Source organism: Mobula birostris, chromosome 5 (assembly GCF_030028105.1).
Source record: "Mobula birostris isolate sMobBir1 chromosome 5, sMobBir1.hap1, whole genome shotgun sequence".
NCBI lineage: Eukaryota > Metazoa > Chordata > Chondrichthyes > Myliobatiformes > Myliobatidae > Mobula > Mobula birostris.
In genome coordinates this window covers 109136296-109155296 of record NC_092374.1, presented here as the reverse complement: position 1 = coordinate 109155296, position 19001 = coordinate 109136296, and positions in this window count along the sequence as shown.

Genomic DNA, 19001 nt, shown 5'->3' with positions numbered 1-19001 from the left:
AATGACCACCTCCCGTGGGTTGAGTACGCCCACAACTCTCTGGCGAGCACTGGACCGAAAGAAGCTACAGAAAGTTGTATAATCAGTTAGCTCCATCATGGACACTGGCTTCTGTAGTATTCAGGATATCTTCAAGGAGCAGTGCCTCGAAAAGATGACATCTTTCATTAAGGACGCCCATCACCCAGGTCATGCCTCATTCTCATTGCTGCCATCAGGAACGAGGTGCAGAATCCTGAAAGCACACACTCAATGATTCAGAAACAGCTTCTTCCCCTCTGTCATGTAGTTTCTGAATGGACATTGAACCCATGAACACTGCCTCACTACTTCTTTATTTTTATTTTTGCACTGCGTATTTAATTTAACAATTTTTTAGTATATATTTACTGTAATTTGTGATTTTATTATTATGTATTGCATTGTACAATTGCTGCAAAGATAACAAATTTAATGATTTATGCTGGTGATTATGAAACCTGATGGTGAGACACGATATTTGAAAATTGAACACACAGTAGTGTATGACCCTATGATGTGGAGAACAATTAAAATCTCCTAACTATTCCTCAAAATTCATATTGCCAAAATAAGATTCTTTCAATGAATCTACCCTTCCTTCATATTGAGTTTGACATATCTTTCTGACTGATTGCCTTGAGTAATCGTTTCCTTCTGTGTCTTCTGCTGATGCCAGTAGTAATTCAATACAATTTTTTCATGATGAAGACATCAGTCAGCAGTTACAAAAGTTAATCTCACAACTGACTGCACTCTACCTGTCAGTTTAAGTGTACAAGGCACTGATATACAACTGCTGACAAATGTATTTCCCTTGAATGGAAATCCAGGCTGAGAGCCTTATTGAGATACAGTATATCACATCATAAGTATATTTGAATTGAGCATAAGGTAAGACAATACCTTTGATCTTAGTTCCAGCTTTAATTTTTAATTGCTAATTGGTTTATTATTGTCACACATACTGATGTACAGATGTCAACAATGAGTCATACAAGAATGAGATGGATCATCTAGTTGAATGGTCTCACAACAACACCCTTGCACTCAACACCATCAAGATCAAGTAAATGATTGTGGATTTACTAAGATCATAAGACATTGGAGAAGAATTAGGCCATTCAGCCCATAGAGTCTGCTCCACTATTCCATCATGGCTGATTTATTATTTCTCTTAACCCCATTCTCCTGCCTTTTCCTCATAACTCTTGACTCCCTTACTAGGGAAAATTGTGACAATACAGATCAGACCTCATTGAGAGGGCAGTGGAAAGAGTAGGCACCTTTAGGTTCCTGGGTGTTAATATCTCCTGAGACCAACATGTTAATGCAAACACAAAGAAGGAACACCAGTGGCTCTACTTCATTGGGAGTTTGAAGAGATTTGGTAAGCCACCAAAGACTCTTAAAAAGTTCCACAGATGTTTCACAGAGAGAATCTTGACAAATTGCATTGTGGTCTGGTATAGAGGCTCCAATACGTGGGATCACAAGTAGCAGCAAAAGGTTCTAGGCTCAGCCAGCTCCAGCATGGGTGCAAGCCTCTCCACTGTTGAGGACATCATCAAGAGACAGTGGCTCAAGAGGGTGGCTTTCATCATTAAGGACCCTCACCATCTGGGAGATGCCCTCTTCCCCTTTATCATCATCAGGGAGGTAGTACAGGAACCTGAAGGCCCTCAATTCAAGAACACCTCTTCCCCTCTGCTATCAGATTTCTGAACGCTCCATTATTCCTCATCACTCCTTTCTCTAGCATTATTTGTTTATTTTCTAATTGTCACGTACCCCATAACGGTTAAAGAACCAGCAGAAATGGAAAACACTTTGGAGTCTGGTATTGCTATTCACTAATACAGTATTATTTATTAGTAACTACGCAATACAGAAATATAAATGCAGATATATCAAACAGGTTAGCAATGGTAATATATATATATGTGCGGAAATATAGAAACCAAGCTTCTTCAAGCCTAGGGGTAAATGGATGCAGTCTTACGGTGATGAATAAAGTTCAGTTCAGTTCGTGGTATTGAGTTGAGTAGTGAGGAGAGAGAGAGAGAGAGAAAGGGAGAGAGAGGTTTGGGTCTTCAAGTGAGCTGATGCCGTCAATCTTCCCGTTGTCCTCCAAAACCCTTTAGAAGTCACCGAATGTGACCACAACAAAGGGGACCGTTCTTCTGTGGTGGAATTATCAACCCAGGCGAGGGTTGGGCACATGAGTAACTCCCCAGTGGTCACACCTTTTCCACACTGCGAGAGCCACTGATCGATTCTCCTGATCGATCCTCCAAACACCCACCTTTCTGTGGGCATAACAAAGCTCAAAAAAATAATGTGTCTCTGAGTCTATCATCTGACCTTCTATTTATCTCACCATGCTGAACACCAGCTGTCCATCAAGTAGCTCCTCCCTTCTCTCTCTGTAAGAACACGGAAGCTGTCGGTGTCTTTGCAAAGTGTAAACATGCTGCAGAGAAACCATAACACAATCTGCAAGCAGTCCTCACCTCTCTCTCTCTTAATAACAAGGTGTCTGGTGTTGAACAACTCTCCCTCTCTCTCTCTTTCTCTTTTAGAAGCATAGTTCATAGGGATAATTCAGGATCCCGTCACATAATTTATAGTAAATTATTGTCTTTTTACTGTACTGCTGCAGCAAAACAATAAATTTCATGTTATATAAGGCAACGATAAAGTCGATTCTGAAAACTTGTCTCTATATATCATTCATATGGGCACATGGCCAAGTGGTTAAGGCATTAGACTAGTGACCTGAAGGTCGCGAGTTCGAGCCCCAGCCGAGGCAACATGTGTTGTGTCCTTGAGCAAGGCAGTTAATCACACATTGCTCTGTGATGACACTGGTGCTAAGCTGTATGGGTCCTAATGCCCTTCCCTTGGACAACATCGGTGTCGTGGAGAGGGGAGACTTGCAGCATGGGCAACTGCTGGTCTTCCATAAAACCTTGCCCAGGCCTGCACCCTGGAGAGCGAAGACTTTCCAGGCGCAGGTCCATGGTCTCGCAAGACTAACAGATGCCTTTACTTTAATTTATATATCATTCATTGAGATCATTTCACAACCTCGATATATCGAGATACGACAAGAGAAAAGCAGTAAAAGAATGCAGAATAAAGTGTTACAGTTACAAAGAGCGTGCAATGCAGGCAGATTGTGAGATGTAAGGCCATGAGGTTATAATTGTGAGGTCAAGAATCCATCTTCCCATACAAAAGGTATATTCAATGTTATTATAACAGTGGGATAGAAGCTGTCCTTGAGCTTAGTGGTATGCTTTCAGGCTTTTGTATCTTCCCCTGACAGGGAGAGGGAACAAAGAGTGACTGGGTTTGGAGAGGTTTTTGAATAAGCTGGCTGCTTTTCTGAAGCAGCGTAGACTGATTCCATGTAGAGGAGATTGGTTTTCATGAAGTTTTAACCCTTTATGAATGTGTAATTTGTACAAGTCACTCTGTTAACAGATCTGACAGTTCATAAGGGAACCACCAGCAGCCTAGACTTCATCTGATCTCAGACTTCTATGTGTAAAGCAGCCAGGAATGAGGATCAAGTGCCTTCTGTACCTTGAGACTCACTGCAGAGTACAGAGTGGACAGCGACTCTCGGAATAGATGGTTCCAAAGCAGTTCATGTCACCCTCAAACTGGCAGATGATACAAAACCCTGAAAGAACCCACCACCAGGCTCAAGTATAGTTCATATTCTGCAGTTATAAGAATATTTAATAGTCGTCTAATATGATATACTTGGAATCTTAAACTCACAATCTACCCCATTATTCCCTTGCACCTTATTGTCTGTCTTCACTTCACATTTTCTGTAACTGTAACACTATTTTGTATTATGTTATTGCTTTTTTTCTGTACTGCTTTGATATACTAATGTGATGAATCAATCTGTATAGTTGACATGCAAAGAACAGCTCCTTTACCTCAGTACATGTGATAATAATAAAACAATTTACTCATTTTCCAATGGTAAGCCCTTCCCTAATAATAATGCAATTTTAACAATATGTAGTCATATTTTTAAAATTAGTTTGAAAATGTCAAATTATTTATAATTATCTCTTTCTATATCAATGGATATGAGGATGTTCAGAGGGAGGAGAGACAGAGCTTCAGTGGTGAATTGCCTGTGATCTGCTCAGCCATTGGAGCCTACTCCATCTGTTGGGTTCAAGTGGCCAGTTCATTTGGCCTTCCACATCTGGAACATGTCAGCACATGGGTAGTTAATCCCAGGCAGCGGCCTAGTTTCAGGATAACCGACTCAACTGAGTAATCAAAAAAAAAGTTATGTCTGCAAACACGAGGAAATCTGCAGATGCTGGAAATTTAAGCAACACACATCAAAGATGCTGGTGAACGCAGCAGGCCAGGCAGCATCTCTAGGAAGAGGTACAGTTGACGTTTCGGGCCGAGACCCTTCGTCAGGACTAACTGAAAGAAGAGCTAGTAAGAGATTCGAAAGTGGAAGGGGGAGGGGGAGATCTGAAATGATAGGAGAAGACAGGAGGGGGAGGGATGGAGCCAAGAGCTGGACAGGTGATTGGCAAAAGGGATATGAGAGGATCATTGGACAGGAGGCCCAGGGAGAAAGAAAAGGGGAGGGGTGAAGCCCAGAGGATGGGGAAGGGATATAGTGAGAGGGACAGAGGGAGAAAAAGAAGAGAGAGGCAAAAAGAATGTGTGTATATAAATAAATAACGGATGGGGTACGAGGGAGAGGTGGGGCATTAGCGGAAGTTCGAGAAGTCAATGTTCATGCCATCAGGTTGGAGACTACCCAGAGGGAATATAAGGTGTTGTTCCTCCAACCTGAGTGTGGCTTCATCTTTACAGTAGAGGAGGCCGTGGATAGACATATCAGAATGGGAATGGGATGTGGAATTAAAATGTGTGGCCACTGGGAGATCCTGCTTTCTCTGGCGGACAAAATGTAGGTGTTCTGCGAAACGATCTCCCAGTCTGCGTCGGGTCTCGCCAATATATAGAAGGCCGCATCGGGAGTACCAGGCGCAGTATATCACCCCAGCCGACTCACAGGTGAAATGTCGCCTCACCTGAAAGGACTGTCTGGGGCCCTGAATGGTGGTAAGGGAGGAAGTGTAAGGGCATGTGTAGCACTTGTTCCGCTTACAAGGATAAGTGCCAGGTGGGAGATCGGTGGGGAGGTTTGGGGGAGACGAATGGACAAGGGAGTCACGTAGGGAGTGATCCCTGCGGAAAGCAGAGGGGGGAGGGAAAGATGTGCTTAGTGGTGGGATCCTGTTGGAGGTGGCGGAAGTTACGGAGAATAATATGTTGGACCCGGAGGCTGGTGGGGTGATAGGTGAGGACAAGGGGAACCCTATTCCTAGTGGGGTGACGGGAGGATGGAGTGATAGCAGATGTGCGTGAAATGGGAGAGATGAGCTTGAGAGCAGAGTTGATGGTGGAGGAAGAGAAGCCCCTTTCTTTAAAAAAGGAAGACATCTCCCTCGTCCTGGAATGAAAGGCCTCATCCTGAGAGCAGATGCGGCGGAGACGGAGGAATTGCGAGAAGGGGATGGCATTTTTGCAAGAGACAGGGTGAGAAGAAGAATAGTCCAGATAGCTGTGAGAGTCTGTAGGCTTATAGTAGACATCCATAGATAAGCTGTCTCCAGAGAGAGAGACAGAAAGATCTAGAAAGGGGAGGGTTGTGTCAGGAATGGACCAGGTAAACTTGAGGGCAGGGTGAAAGTTGGAGGCAAAGTTAGTGAAGTCAACGAGCTCAGCATGCGCGCAGGAAGCAGCGCCAATACAGTCGTTAATGTAGCGAAGGAAAAGTGGGGGACAGATACCAGAATAGGTTTGGAACATAGCCACAAAGCCAACTGAAAGGCAGGCATAGCTAGGACCCATACGGGTGCCCATAGCTACACCTTTAGTTTGGAGGAAGTGGGATGAGCCAAAGGAGAAATTATTAAGAGTAAGGACTAATTCCGCTAGACGGAGCAGAGTGGTGGTAGAGGGGAACTGATTAGGTCTGGAATCCAAAAAGAAGCGTAGAGCTTTGAGACCTTCCTGATGGGGGATGGAAGTATATAAGGACTGGACATGCATGGTGAAAATAAAGCGGTGCGGGCCAGGGAACTTAAAATCATCGAATAGTTTCAGAGCGTGAGAAGTGTCATGAACATAGGTAGGAAGGGATTGAACAAGGGGGGATAAAACCGTGTCAAGATATGCAGAAGTGAGTTCGGTGGGGCAGGAGCAAGCTGAGACAATAGGTCTGCCAGGACAGGCAGGTTTGTGGATCTTGGGTAGGAGGTAGAAACGGGAAGTGCGGAGTGTGGGAACTACAAGGTTGGTAGCAGTGGATGGGAAATCCCCTGAGTGGATAAAGTCGGTGATGGTGTGACAGACGATGGCCTGGTGCTCCTTACTGGGGTCACGATTGAGGGGTAAATAAGAGGAGGTATCCGTGAGTTGTCGCTGTGCCTCGGCAAGGTAGAGGTCAGTACACCAGACCACAACAGCACCCCACTTATCGGCTGGTTTTATAGTAAGGTTAGGATTGGTGCGGAGGGAGTGGAGAGCAGAGCATTCGGAAGGAGTGAGGTTGGAATGGGAACAAGATGCGGTGAAGTCGAGACGGTTGATGTCCCATCGGCAGTTAGCAATAAAGAGGTCCAGAGCAGGCAGAAGACCAGAGCGGGGTGTCCATGAAGAGGTGGAGGGTTGAAGACGGGAGAAGGGGTCATCGACGGAGCCGGCGGAAGAAGAGTTCCGCATCATGGCGAACGCGGAACTCGCTGAGGTGTGGGCCAAGGGGGACAAAGGTGATGCCCTTACTGAGGACAGAGGGCTCTGCCTCAGACAGTTGAAGGTCAGAGGGGATGGTAAAGACCCGGCACGGATGAGAGCTGGGATCAGAGGGGGGAGGGGTAGGGAGGCTGGGAGTATCAGTGGAGAGGGGAGGGTTAGGGTGAGAGGAAGGTGGAGCCTCTGAGGGCCCAGGAGCTGACAGTGAGATCTGAGGGAGACGGGGTTGCAGAGCGGTGGTGGGGGAAGACGGGAGTCACAATAGCAGCACATAAAGACCTGGCCTGGAGTTCAAGGCTGGAGTCGCAGTTGGTGGTCGCGCAATTGTTTTGAAGGTGTCCATGGTCGTTGCTGGAGTCTGGGTTTTGAATATGCCCTGAGGTGTTGGAGCCGGTGAGATCAATGGCAGAGGCTGCAATCTGAAGTTCATGCCTGCTAGCGTCGGGGCCGGCAGGCTCTGGTGTCTGTAGATGTACGATCTTGCGATCCTTGCCTAACATGACAAAGTCAAAAAAACGGCGATTGCAGGCGTGAATCCGACAGGGGATGAAATAACGAGCAGGTCCATTACAGACGGCGAAGAAAGTGTCCCGAAAGTGTGAAAGGGTCTGGGATAGGGATGCCAAATACCTCTTCATGGCGGAGAGGGTCGCCTTCAGAGTTTGACGGGAGAAGTGACGGGAGGCAGAGTGAATAAAATGTGAGTATCTGGGATCCTCAGAAGGTCCAAATTGAGAGGCTCGAAAACGAATCCTAAAGCCAACTGGAGTAAATTGGCGGCGGAGGGACATTCCAAGAAAGAATATATGGCTATGATAGCGAGTCTGAGTCAATATGTGGTTGAAAAGTTAAAGAGCCGAAGAATGCACTACCTCCCCCTCGTACCCCATCTGTTACTTATTTTTATACACACATTCTTTCTCTCACTCTCCTTTTTCTCCCTCTGTCCCTAGCCCATCTTCTGGTTCCCCCCCCCCCCAATGTCTTTCTTCCCGGACCTCCTGTCCCATGATCCTCTCGTATCCCTTTTGCCTACCACCTGTCCAGCTCTTGGCTCCATCCTTCCCCCTCCTGTCTTCTCCTATCATTTTGGATCTCCCCCTCCCCCTCCAACTTTTAAATCCCTTACTCGCTCTTCCTTCAGTTAGTCCTGACGAAGGGTCTTGGTCTGAAACGTCGACTGCACCTCTTCCTAGAGATGCTGCCTGGCCTGCTGCGTTCACCAGCAACTTTGATGTGTGTTTCTTTTTCTCTCTCTCCTTTTTCTCCCTCTGTCCCTCTCACTATACCCCTTCCCCATCATCTGGGCTTGTTTCTCCCCTCCCCTTTTTCTTTCTCCTTCGGCCTCCTGTCCCATGATCCTCTCATATCCCCTTTGCCAATCACCTGTCCAGCTCTTAGCTCCATCCCTCCTCCTCCTGTCTTCTCCTATCATTTCGGATCTCCTCCTGCCCCTCCCACTTTCAAATCTCTTACTAGCTCTTCTTTCAGTTAGTCCTGACGAAGGGTCTCGGCCCGAAACGTCGACTGTACCTCTTCCTAGAGATGCTGCCTGGCCTGCTGTGTTCACCAGCAACTTTGATGTGTGTTGCTTGAATTTCCAGCATCTGCAGATTTTCTCGTGTTTGCATAAAGCTTTGTCACAGTTTTGTCAGAGAAGTGGTCGTTGGTCGAGTATTGGAATTGGAGTTGATTTATTATTGTCACCTTGTTGTGGTAGAGGGGCTTGTGAGTTCGTGAGATCCTGAGAACGATGCTGCCTGGAGCTTAGCTCCTGGTAGGGTCACCCATGCAGTAAGGTCAAGGGGGAAGGTTCCAGACATAGGATCCTCAGCAGTGGAGCTGGTGGAAGATGGTGATACATCACAATGGCAGTGTAGGTGAAGGAAGGCTGCTGCAGTGAAGGGTCCCCTGTCATCTTGCACTCCATGTCACTGGACCCTGACCCCAATTGGACAAGGACCATATGGTGGCTGCCCGGGCATCAGCCTTCCCATGTTAAACAAAGTCACGCACAAGCGTTCAGGGAATAACCTCTTAGGAGAACATCATACTCAACACGAGTCATCACACTACTACAGTAAGAATCTTGCTTTGCATACCGTTCATTCAGATCTATGTATTACATAGTGCGTTAAGGAAGTAGTAGACAAAACTATAACAGAATGTAGAACAAAATGTAACAGCTTCAGAAAAAAATGCAAATCAGACAGTCTTTCCAAACAAATACATCGGTGTACAGTATATCACCATTAACTGTCAGTCAGTTGGCCAAGCATTCTGGTCCATTTTCTTCCCACATTCCAAAGAATTTTGGGCTAGTACGAGGGGTGATTGATAAGTTCGTGGCCTAAGGTAGAAGGAGATGAGTTATTATCTTCAAACTTTCTGCATCATCACTCAAAGAGTTGAACTGCACGTGCATGTAACAAGAGCTGTATAACCCATCTCCTTCTACCTAAGGCCATGAACTTATCAATCACCCCTGCTGTGGACCACCTGGAGGTCCAAGATGCTCTCGTTACACGCATGTGCAGTCCAACTCTTTGAGTGATAATGCAGAAAGTTTGAAGTTAATAACTCATCACCTTCTACCTTAGGCCACAAACTTATCAATCACCCTTGCTGTGGACCACTTCTACAAGGAAGGGATCCGTATACTCCGTGACCGCTGGACTAAGTGTGTAAATGTAGGAGGGGACTCTGTTGAAAAATAAATGTGCTAGATTTTCTAAAATTGACTCCTTCTACCTTAGGCCATGAACTTATCAATCACCCCTCATAGGTTAATTGGTCACTTAGATATAATAGGGTGGCATGGGCCTGTGGGGCTGGAAGGCTCTGTTACTATGCTGTATCTGTAGATAAAATAAAATAATTAAAAGTAAATGTCTGGTAACATCCTTCTAGCAACAGACAGCTTTCATTCAATTGAATAGAGGCTGCTGCGCTTACCCAGGGCATATCTTTGCATGGGTCTAGAGGCAGATTTTTCCACCTAAGGACCATGAAAAGTCCAGTGTTGGAGCAGGGGGAAGACAGAGCCAGATGAGGCAGGATAGAACATAAGTCATCACACAAGTTACTGTCTGATGAACTTGGCAGGTCAGGCAGCAACTTTAGGCGGAAAAGGACTTTCAGAATTTTCGTTTAATGCCCTTAATTGGGGCTGGATGAAGGGTTTCCATAGATGCTTCCTAGCCCAGTGAGTTTCTCCAGCTTTTTGTGTGTTGCTCCAGATTCCAGTATCAGCAGAATCTAGAAAATAGTTCATGCCTGATGTTCTATCTCAGCTCCATTTGTCTGCACTATCTTCATATCCATTGATTACCTTAATATCCTTAAATCTATTAATTTCTGTTTTGAACAAAACCGTTACTGAAGTGAAGAAAGACAGGCATGTCCCAGTACAAGCATGGGTATTATTGGAAGATCTGAGATCTCACACTGTGTGCTAGAAATTTACAACCGTGTGTGTCCTTTGCTTCATGGAATCCTGGTTAACCCTTTCCGTACCGGAAGCAACGATTCAGATCGGTGGGCTTACTATACACCGTCAGGATAGATCTATAGAGACTCTCAGAAGCAGAGGTGGAGGAGTATGCCTCATGATTAACTGTTCTTGGTGCACAAATATATCAGTGCTGTCCCAATTCTGCTCACCAGACCTGGAATATCTAGCAGTTAAAGTGCTGTCCTTTTTACCTACCACGGGAGTTCTCTGGAGTCATTTTCGGAGCAGTATACATTCCAGCTCAGGCCAATGTCAATCAGGCTTTAGATGATCTGAGCAATGGGATCAACATGCATGAAACAGTGCACCCTAACGCCTTCACCATCGTTTTGGGAGATTTTAACCACGCCAGTCTGAAAAAAATCACTAAGCAATTACCATCAACAGATCGCATGCAATACTAGAGGAAATAACTCCCTGGACCACTGTTACACCACCATCAAGAATGCCTACCGAGCTATTCCACACCCTCACTTTGGGAAGTCTGATCATCTGGTTGTACTTCTACTCCCTGAGTATAGGCAGAGACTGAAGTTTGCAGCACCAGTAGTGAGGACCAAGAAGGCATGGACAAGGGAAGCACAGGAGCTGCTTTGAATCGGTGGACTGGACTGTATTCAGGGATTCATCTTTGAACCTGGATGAGTATGCTGCAGTTGTTACTGACTTCATTAAAACCTGGGTAGGTGAGTGTGTGCCTACAAAGACTTACTATACATTCCCAAACCAAAAGCCGTGGGTCAACCAGGAGGTACATCATCTGCTGAAAGCTAGATCTGTGGCATTCAAGTCTGACAACCCAGGTATGTGCCAGAAAACCAGATATGATTTGCAGAGGGCTATTTTAATGGTGAAGAGACAATTTTGAATGAGGTTGAAGGCGACATCAGATGCACAACAACTCTGCTAGGGTTTGCAAGATATTACTTCATATAAAGCGAAACCCAATGGCATGAATGGCAGCAATGTTTCACTACCAGATGAACTCAATGCCTTCTATGCACGCTTTGAAAGGGAGAATGCTACAGCTGTGAAGATCCCTGCTGCATCTGATGACCCTGTGATCTCTGTCTCAGAGGCCAATGTTAGGCTGCCTTTAAAGAGAGTGAACCCTTGCAAGGCAGAAGGTCCCAATGGAGTACCTGGTAAGGCTCTGAAAACCTGTGCCAACCAACTGACGGGAGTATTCAAGGACATTTCCAACCTCTCACTGATACAGACGGAAGTTCCCACTTGCTTCAAAAAGACAACAATTATACCAGTGTCTAGGAAGAATAATGTGAGCTGCCTTAATGATTATCGCCCAGTAGCACTCACTTCTACAGTGAAGAAATGCTTTGAGAGGTTAGTCATGACTAGACTGAACTCCTGCCTCAATAAGGACCTGGAACCATTGCAATTTGCCTATCACCACAAATGATCAATGACAGATGCAATCTCAATGGCTCTTCACACAGCATTAAACCACCTGGACAAACACCAACACGTATGTCAGGATGCTGTTCATCGACTATAGCTCAGCATTTAATACCATCATTCCCACAATCCTGATTGAGAATTGCAGAACCTGGGCCTCTGTACCTCCCTCTGCAATTGGATCCTTGACTTTCTAACCAGAAGACCACAGTCCGTGCAGATTGGTGGTAACATATCCTCCTCACTGACGATCAACACTGGTGCACATCAGGGGTGTGTGCTTAGCCCACGGCTCTACCCTCTGTATACACATGATTGCGAGGCTAGGCATAGTTCAAATACCATCTACAAATTTGCTGACGATACAACCATTGTTGGTAGAATCTCAGGTGGTGACGAGAGGGCGTACAGGAGTGAGATTTGCCAACTAGTGGAGTGGTGCCGCAGCAACAACCTGGCATTCAACGTCAGTAAGACAAAAGAACTGATTGTGGACTTCAGGAAGGGTAAGACGAAGGAACATGAACCAATCCTCATACTGGGATCGGAAGTGGAGAGAATGAGCAGCTTCAAGTTCCTGTGTGTCAAGATCTCTGAGGATCTAACCTGGTCCCAACATACTAATGCAGTTATAAAGAAGGCAAGACAGCGGCTATACTTTATTAGGAGTTTGAAGAGATTTGGTATGTCAACAAATTTACTCAAAAACTACTGATATACTGTGGAGAGCTGCATCACTGTCTGGTATGGGGGGCGGTGGGGGGGAAGCTGCTACTGCACAGGACTGAAAGAAGCTGCAGAGGGTTGTAAATTTAGTCAGCTCCATCTTGGGTACACCTTCACGGAGCGGTGTCTCAGAAAGGCAGCGTCCATTATTAAAGACCCCCTGCCCCCAGGTGATGCCCTTTTCTCACTGTTACCATCAGGTAGGAGGTACAGAAGCCTGAAGGCACACACTCAGAGATTCAGGAACAGCTTCTTACCCTCTACCATCTGATTCCCAAATGGACATCGAACCCTTGGACACTACCTCATTTTTTTAATATATAGTATTTCTGTTTTTTTGCATGATTTTTAATCCATCCAAAATACGTATACGGTAATTTATTTATTTATTTATTTGTTTGTTTGTTTGTTTATTTATTTATTTATTCCCCCCCCCCCCCTTCTATATTATGCATTGCATTGAACTGCTGCTGCTAGGTTGACAAATTTCATGTTACATACAGGTGATAATAAACCCGATTCTGATTCTGAAATACGTAGAGTCACCGTAAGACACAAGAACCATAAGATGTAGGATCAGAATTAGGCCATTCTGCTGTGCCACTCTACTATGGCTGATTCATTATCACCCCCCCCCCCACATAACCTCCGAAACCTTTAATAATCAAGAAACTATTGTTACATGCTCAAGGAGATGTGTGTGTGATTTTTTGTGAGGATGATGTAATGGTCTTTTGGAGGTCATCCGATGTAATTTTCCTGCCGATGTGAGGTCACGTGATGACATATGCACCACGGGTATATAGGGGTTGACCCCAGATGATGCAGTTAGTTTTTAGTTTGTAGATTTCCAGGTAGAACGTACTGTGTCTCCATTTCTGTTGTGTGTTTGTTTTTATGATGCTGTTTCATTTTTAAAACGGAGTGTTGTGTTCTGTTGCAAGATACAGTATTATTGGACCAGAAATTTTTGCTAGATGTGCTGATTTACCCTATTCCAGCAGTAGTAGTCGAAGGGAGAGTGAAGACTTTATTGAAGTACAGGACCGAAGGATCGGAAGGAGTCGGCATCATTTGGCAGTTTAACAAAGGATAGACCTTATTGAGTCTTCATTGAAGGAGTAGCGACCTGCATCGAGATAACTCCTGCCAAAAAGAGCAAAGAGTTCATGCAAAGGTTTGCTCTCTCTAAAAGAATTTAAGGTCAGTTGGTTTAAACTGTTTATTTACTGCATCGTGAATCCTGTGGACAGAACCAGCAGGAAAGTTGCGTCTGTGAAGGAATCCTTCTTCAGAGAAGTCTCTCCTAATTGGACGTATAAATCTGTTGGACTTTTGAATTTACCATTTTAAGAACTATATCTGACTTTGTCGCTTTAAGAACTTTTTTCGCATTTAACGCTTTAAGAACCGGTGCCGAGTGACGATTTGTTGAACGGCTGCATCGTGGTTGACTTCCGGTTAAAGTTTCCGTTTGTTTTTTTTTTCCTTATCATTTATCCGTGTTTAATAAATGTTTGGTTGTTTTTATAGAACCTCTCTCGATTGATATTCATTGTTGCCATTTATGTAACACTATTACACTATTAACCTCTGTTTAAATATACTGAATGACAACCTCCACTGCCATCCATGGCAATAAATTCCACAAACTCACCACCCTCTGGCCGAAGAAATTCCTACTTATCTCTTTTCTAAGGCAATGTCCTTGCATTCTGAGGCTGTGCCTCTTGCTCTGGACTCCCCCACTATAGGAAATACCCTCTCCATATCCACTCTACTTAGGCTGTCCAATATTCGAAAGGTTTCAATGAGATCTCACCTCATTCTCCTCAACACCAGCGAGAACAGGCCCAGAGCTATCAAATGATCCTTATATGTTAACCCTTTCCTTCCCAGGATCATTTTCATGAATCTCCTCTGGAACTTCTCCAATGCCAGTATATCCGTTCTTAGATAAGGGGCCCAAAACTCCATAATACTTCAAGTGTGGTCTGACCAATGTCTTATAAAGCCTCAGCATTATGTCCTTGCTCTTACATTCTAGTCCTTTGGAATGAATGGTGACGGTCACAAGGGGACAACAGCACAAAACAATCTGTCCAAGTGCACACCCACCATCAGACAGCTATTTCCACTCTTCCCCATCCTAATGGAACACATTCAGTATGAGCTCACTTGTTGCCATTTACACAGAAGACTGGCTATTTGCAGTAATAATAAATCAACAAGAATTTGTGGTTGAAGAGTTTTTAATACATCACAGTGCAGATTTAATGTCAATACAACACATATTGACTTTTTGTGCCTGTAACAATTGACTAGTAACTATGCAAATTCATCTTTACTCAGTAAATAATTAACTCAGCCCAAACAAGAATAACAACAACCAGCACTTAAGCATTAGTTCTTGCAGAGAAAAATGTTCCTTCACGATTTAAGGCAGATATGCAATCATATAAATGTCCATACTGATTGAGAGATAAACAGAAGTGATAAACTGCACCCCCCCCCCACTACATAACATTATACCTACTTTAACATCCACCTGAAAAGGCTGCTTTTGCCATTGGTGCTGGTTATACTTCAGTGACGAGTGGATTCACATATCCATAAATTGCCTTTTCAAACCTCTCAGGAGACTGAATACACTAGTCAAAGGATGAGCTTATACATCAACTGCACCTCAAGACATCCCAAACTTCTGCAAAATCAGTCATGTGTTCAAATTCAATTCAAATTCAAAGGAAATTTATTATCCAAGTATATATGTGTTGCCATATATTACCTTGAGATTCATTTTCTTGCACACATTTACAGGAAAAAGGAAATATAATAGAATTTTATGAAAAACTGTACATAACTAGGCAAAAAAATAAGTTTGTAAACCTCTATAAGGTCACCTCTCAGCTGCCTTCTGCTCAGGTAATATAGCCATAGCCTATGCAGCTTCTCCTTCCAGTGCAGACAAGATCGTTATGAATTGTGTCTGCTCCTTCCCTCACATACAGTATATACTCACACCCTTCCTGTACACCATGGTGACCAGAGCTTCTCATAAATCACAAGTGTGATTTCATCAGCATATTGTATAATTGTAACATGACATTTTCAACGGCCTAGCCAATGAAGGCAAGCATGCCTTCTTCCTCACCCCTTTACCTGTGTTGCCACTTCTAGGGAATTATATATTCATGCTCACAATCCCCAGGGCCTTTCCATTCACCGTGTAAGCCTGCCTTAACTTCCAAAAATGCATCTCTTTGCACTTGTCTAAGTTAAATTCCATCTACTATTCCTCCTCCCAACATAACCTTTGTCATCCTTCTTCATTATACTTTATTGTCGCCAAACAATTGGTACTAGAACGTACAATCATCACAGCGATATTTGATTCTGTGCTTAACACTCCCTGGATTACAAATATTAAATATTAAAAATAGTTAAAATTAGTAAATATTTAAAAATAAATTATAAATCGTAAATAGAAAATAGGAAAGGGAAAGTAAGGTAGTGCAAAAAAAAACCGAGAGGCAAGTCCGGATATTTGGAGGGTGCGGCCCAGATCCGGGTTAGGATCTGTTCAGCAGTCTTATCACGGTTGGAAAGAAGCTGTTCCCCAATCTGGCCGTACGAGTCTTCAAGCTCCTGAACCTTCTCCCGGAGGGAAGAGGGATGAAAAGTGTGTTGGCTGGGTGGGTTGTGTCCTTGATTATCCTGGCAGCACTGCTCCAACTGCGTGCGGTGTAAAGTGAGTCCACGGACGGAAGATTGGTTTGTGTGATGTGCTGCGCTGTGTTCATGATCTTCTGCAGCTTCTTTCGGTCTTGGACAGGACAACTTCCATACCAGGTTGTGATGCACCCTAGAAGAATGCTTTCTATGGTGCATCTATAAAAATTAGTGAGGGTTTTAGGGGACAGGCCAAATTTCTTTAGTTTTCTCAGGAAGTAAAGGCGCTGGTTGGCCTTCTTGGCAGTGAACTCTGCTTGGTTGGACCAAGACAGGTCATTTGTGATAATGACCCTGAGGAACTTAAAGCTTTTCACCTGTTCCACTTGCACACCACCGATGTAAATTGGGTCATGCGGTCTGCTACTCCTTCTGAAGTCAACAACCAATTGCTTCATCTTGCTGACATTGTTGTAGGTTATAGGTTATTGTCTTCGCACCATGCCACCAGGTTCTTAATTTCTCTCTCATTATCCACTAGATACCAATGTTTAAATGTCACCTGCAAACTTAGTGAGTAACACCCTGGGAAAGGTTTCACTGCTAACGTAATGGTCTTTCTGTAGAAGCAGTGTTTGGGTTATGGTTAGAGATAACGGGTGCTTTGGAATGTGTACCGTCCAATGAAGGGAGTGTATTTTTGAGTTGTGTGCCAGACATTGGTGTGAGCTGAGTCTTTTATTCAGCAGGCGATGAAGACACCGGAGAGAAGAGTTCATTAGATTCAACCTGGAGCGGGGCCAAGATCCGACGAAGCCTGGAGAGATCGAAGGAGGATCAGCGAAGGGGAAACCATGAGCTCCAACTTGTGCACATTAGACTGTTTCATTAAAATGGGCCCTTTTCTTTATTTTTTGCTTTTTCTTTACTAAGAATTAAGAATTAAGAATTATAAAACGAAATCATTTAATTGTATGCATTGTACTGTCTGTAATTTCGTGGTACTTATTTGTAACAGGGTAACGAATCACACAGCATCCACACAAACAGCGGGTTTCGAGGGTTTGCACCTCAATCTCAGACAGTTGGCCGGGCTAGAGTTTGTCTTCCCTAGACTTACGCAGCCGACAGACCTGAGTGTTTCATTAGTATTAACGATTCCCGCAGCTGTTTGTAAGGAGTTTGTACGTTTCCTCCACGACCGTGTGAGTTTCCTCTGGGTACTCTTGTTTCCTCCCACATTCCAAATATTTATGGTTAGTATGCTGAAGGTAAACAAGGTTGGCACAGGAAGCATGACAACACTCAAGGGCTGCCCTAGCATATTTCTTGCCATTTGATTTGATGCAAAAGATGCATTTCACTGTATGTTTTGATGTATTGATGTACATATGACAAAATAAAGGTAATCTTTAATCTTTCTCAACATATTCATTTGACTCTGCTATCTGCAATAAGTCCTCTTACAATTATTAACACAAGTTCAAAGATCAAAAGCTCAAAGTAAATTTATTATCAAAGTACATATATGCCACCATATACAACCCTGAGATTCGTTTTCTTGTGGGCATACTCAGTAAATACAAGAAACACAATAGAGTTAATGAAAAACTCAACTGGACGGACAAACAACCAATGTGCAAAAGACAAAGAAGCTGTGCAAATACAAAAGAAAATAAATAATAATAATAAATAAATGCACAGTTATCCATTGAGAACGTAAGATGAAGAATCTTTCACACCACGTAATATACATCATGACTCTTTCATTCTACTCTTAATGTTGAGCCAATCAAGATTCTACTGAAGTGTCTCCTGTGGCCCTATGCCATAATTTTGTGAAAATTGCTTCACCACTTCATCTCAATCAATTTGATTAAAGATGACACTAATTAACTTGTTAGCTTCCTCACATATGACAAGTGCCTCATTCTCTAATCACTGCCAGAGGAGCCCACACTTACTGTGCGATGGAACTACGGCAATTTATGTTCATTGAGATCTACAGATGACACAAGGAAGAGAATGGAAATCCTGCAACGGTTTGATTTCACACGGGTACTCAGCTTTCCATCTGTGGCAACTTGGAATAAAATATACAAGATATTCAAGATATCTTAGGTCGTTTAATGTCATCTCCAGTACACAAGTGTAAAGGAGAGCAAGATTAATGTTATTCCAGATCTGGTGCAGCACAAAAAAATACAAAAAAGATAAAGAACACCATAATAAGAATAACACACAATAAATATAAATACAGTACATAAGATAGCTTATATACATAAATTTATCATATGTACATAAAGCGACACTAAGTACAGGAGTGTTCACACCTCTGGTGACTCTGCCAGGAAATGATAAAGTAGTGGTGGTGGGGTTGGTTACTGGCACAGCTTATTGCATGGTGAAATTGTGCTTAAGTTACTAGTGTCAAGAGTTTCAATTAATATCTTCTTTATATATCATGTTTCATAAAGTGCCAAAGAAGATAATTGTTGCTGTGAGAAATTCATTTTAATTTAAGGCACGGATAGAACATAGGACATAGAGCATAGAAATCTACAGCACATTACAGGCCCTTCGGCCCACAATGTTGTGCCAACCATGTGACCGACTTCAGAAACTGCCTAGTATTTCCATAGCGCTTAGCCCTCTACTTTTCTAAGTTTCATCTACCTATCTGAGCGTCTCTTAAAAGACCCTATTGCATTCCCTGCACCCACCACTCTCTGTGTGATAAACTTACCCCTGACATCCCCTCGGTACCTATTTCCAAGCACCTTAAAACTATGCCCCCTTGGGTTAGCCATTTCAGTCCTGGGAAAAAGCCTCTGAC